This window comes from Populus euphratica, unplaced genomic scaffold (assembly GCF_000495115.2).
Source record: "Populus euphratica unplaced genomic scaffold, PopEup_1.0 scaffold747.1, whole genome shotgun sequence".
NCBI classification, from domain to species: domain Eukaryota; kingdom Viridiplantae; phylum Streptophyta; class Magnoliopsida; order Malpighiales; family Salicaceae; genus Populus; species Populus euphratica.
This window is the reverse complement of record NW_011500619.1, coordinates 107525-111620: the sequence shown is the minus strand read 5'-3', so window position 1 is coordinate 111620 and position 4096 is coordinate 107525.

Here is a 4096-nt window from a genome sequence, read left to right as displayed (position 1 = left end):
AACAATCTATAATCTGATTGGAACCTCCTTTGTGTGTGGTTTCCAATTGAATAATAAGAGTTTATACTATACTTGTTTGACATACCATTAATGGATCCTCTAACCTTGACATTGTTTGTTATCGTTGTTTAATCCTTACATTAATTTTTCATCTCAAAGTTCTCATCAACTTTTCTTCTTCTTCTTCTTGTTCTTTTTCTTTATTATTGTTATTGTTGTTATTGTTATTATTACTATTACTACTACTACTACTACTATTAGTATTATTATTGCTACTATTATTATTGTTGTGGTTATTGTTACTATTGTTGTTGTTTATAATTGTTGTTTATAATTTATACAATTAACCTCGTTGTGGTTCGACCCCGGTCTTGCCGGGTTATTTATTACTTCGACACTCCTGCACTTGGAAGAAGACATTAATCTTTTAGTCGTGTCATATAACTAACCCTATCCAGTAAATAAACATAGTGTTTGTACTAGTAATTTAATTCAATTACACCATTAAGAATTAGATAGGTTGATAAACCTAGACTACATAATTATCTGCAATCGTTCGATTTAGGTGGATATTTTCCCCAACATTAAGAATATAGATCCATTATAATTAAAAAACTTAGTTGCTTCACAAGTTTTTTTAAAAAAAATCTCATAATTTTGATAACAAACTTAGCATTAGATTAGTTTAGAGTAATAATTTAGAATCCGCTCTAACAATCAAACTAAACAATCATGGAAAATAAGCATTGAAAAATATTCATATTCATCATATAAACTAAAAAAAAAAGATAGAATAAATCTCATAATTTTTAAAATTTAAAGGTTTTTGTATCTTTTTAACCAAGAAAAATAACTTAGCCTTGCATGTCTATTGAAAAACTAATGCAAAGAACAAATGAGAACATAGTTTTAGGTATATGAGAAAAGGGTAGAGTTTTCTTCTTCTTTATGCTTGCCTCATCTATTTCTTTCTCTCTTTATTTTTATTTAATAGGAAATCCTAATCCCCACAACGCTCCAATCCATTTGTATCTTTCAAAAAAAAAAGTTCTTTTCGAAGTAGACAATCTACATTTAATGAAGTTGGACTTATGTCTTTATTATCTACTAGTAGTTATTTTATAAAAATCATATCTCTCTCATTTGAGCTTTGTTTCTTCTAACATTTAGTAGGTTGATAGGTGTTTAAGCTAGAAATCCAGCAAAATTAAGTTTGCTTCAAATGGACTTCTATAACACAAGATATTCAATTTGGAATGGTTGAATGTCAAAATTAACAGAATGCAAGACTTGTCTTTGAAGGCTACAATTTCCATACCTTTTATTTTTTATTTTTCTTGCCATATATATATAGAGAGGTATGAATATTAGCTTTCTAATGCTATTGGAATCACTTCATTTTAACAAATTTGCTAATATTCGACAAGGGTTGTAACATAGTCTGAATTTTATCTTCAATTTACTCATTTTCGAATCTCATATCCAAAATTGCCTTAAAAAAATAAAATAAATATTATCAAGGTATTTTATATATAAAACGTGAACAAAATACCAGGTAAATATAGGTAAAACTATCAAATAATATTGTTGTATCATATAACCCCACACTTAGCTCTTGGTCGTCTTCAAGAAATGAAAGATCAAATTAAACTTAAGAAAGTAAAAAATGTAATTAAATAAAGAAATAAAATAACTATGACTAATTTCTTAATCTCCTATCAAAGTCCAAGAGTACATGCATCATAAATAAGAATACAATCAATAAGGACAAAAAACATAAATTTTCATGAATTTATTTACATGCAAACTTCAAAATGAAATTTATGTCATGCCTAAGTGATAGGTCTTCTCATTGATATACACTCCAACACTCATATGTTTGAGACTTATGTGTTTAAATCTCTCTAATTTAATCAATAAATATGTTTTACTATAATCTTGCTCTTCAATCTCATATTCATTACTAAAATATTACAAGTAATACATTAATTAAAAGGTCTTAGTTTTCGGTGTAATGGGACTAAGGTTAAAGCGAAATGAAATAAAAGGTTAAAACTAAAAGAAGTAGAGCATTCTATAAAAATTGAATTTTTAAACAAAATATCTCATCAAATCACACAAATTCACCATCTTTAAGCACCAATACTTAACTTCTTTTGATTTCAAGCTTCATCAACATAAAACTTTTAGAACACATTAGAATAACTTTTCTTTTCTCTTTTTTTTTTAAATGGTCTACCTTTAACAACTTTACCCATTCTTTTCATCATGTATTGGTTGGTTAGTGAAAGCATCAAAATATAATTCTGACTTAACTATCACAAGCAAAATAAATTTGTAGTATGATTGTTGACAGTAGTAGTAGTAGTAGTAGTAGTAGTAGTAGTAGTAGTAGTAGTAGTAGTAGTAGTAGTAGTAGTAGTAGTAGTAGTAGTAGTAGTAGTAGTAGTAGTAGTAGTAGTAGTACTAATAATAATAATAATAAAGAAATAGAAGAAGAAGAAGAAGATGAGAACTTTGAGATGGAATATTAATGTAACGATTAAACAATGATAATAACAAATGTCAAGGTTAGAGGTTCCACTAATGGTATATCAAACAAGTATAGTATAAACTCTTATTATTGAATTGGAAACCACATACAAAGGAGGTTCCAATCAGATTATATATTGTTAACATGATTACATTAGTCATCTTATTCAATTAATGCTAATACTTGTAAATCTCGTCAAGCATTCATGATTATAACTTATGTTAACAACAAATCAAGTTCCTTTCATAGCTTAGGTGTCGGTTATACCATACATTATGGGCTATGAAAGTGCCAAGCATTTGTTGTACCAAGTGTTATACAACATAACTCAAGATTAGTCATTTAACAAGCCAAGTATTAAAGAGTGAACAAGATAACAAATACAAAATATATGTTACTCAAACATTAAAGTCCATATTAAGTTTACATTATACTTATTCTCACACCATTAGTGTAACCTTTTCACCTTGACATAACTAACTTAGCTAGACATAATGAAAGAAAGAGTGAAATATAATGAAGAAAAGAAACATAAATAAATAAGATAAGAACATAAATAAGATAAAAGTTAGCTAAGTAAAGGAAAGGAAATGAAAGGTTTAAACTTGATATTAATGAAAGCAAAGCATAAACATTACAAAAAATACAAAGAGAGAAAGCAAGAGCATGAGCTTGATCTGGAAACCAAGATGCCTAAATACATGGTAAATGCCTCCTTTTATAGGCCAAAATTTAGAACTATTGATTTGATGACTAATTGATAAGTGGGTGGCCAACTCTTGACTTGGTGACAATCTTTATCTTCTTTTGTTTGAATAAAACGTCATTGATAACATCATAATTTAAACTAAACCTCCACATCAAAGTTATAGGAAATCATCTCAGCTTTCGAGGAAGAAATTTGAGGTCATTTGGGCTTCTAAAACTCTAGATATAGGCTGAACACTGAATAGTGTCTGGGCTACAGGATAAATTCGGACCTTTTCGTTGTTGCTATAATTTGGACTTGAAAATGGCCTTATTAAAGCCATACCTCCACATGAAAGTAGTAAGCCTATGTCTTACCTTTTCATTTATATAAAGTAGACCTAAATTTGAGATTTAAAGCTCCAGATATTACCCACTTACCAAACAGTGTTTCAGTTTGGACTACACTAGCATCTCTTTTCTAAGTTTGGCCATCTCTTTGTCCTTTCAATTTCAATACTTCAACTCATCAATTAATTCTTTCATCACTCATATGGTTGGGCTATGAAAGTGTCAAGCATTTGTTGTACCAATGGTTATACATAATAAATTTAGATTAACCGTTTAACAAGCAAATTATTAAGAGTGAACAAGATAACAAATACAAAACATGTTAGTATCAAACTTTAAAGTCCATATTGAGTTTATACTATACTTATTCTAACACCATTAATGTAACCTTTTCACATTGACATAATAAACTTAGTTAAACATAATGAAAGAAAGAAAAATAAATTATTTTTTTAAATTAAAAGTTAAATAAGTAAAGAAAAAGAAATAAAATGCATAAACTTGATATTAATGAAAGTAAAACAT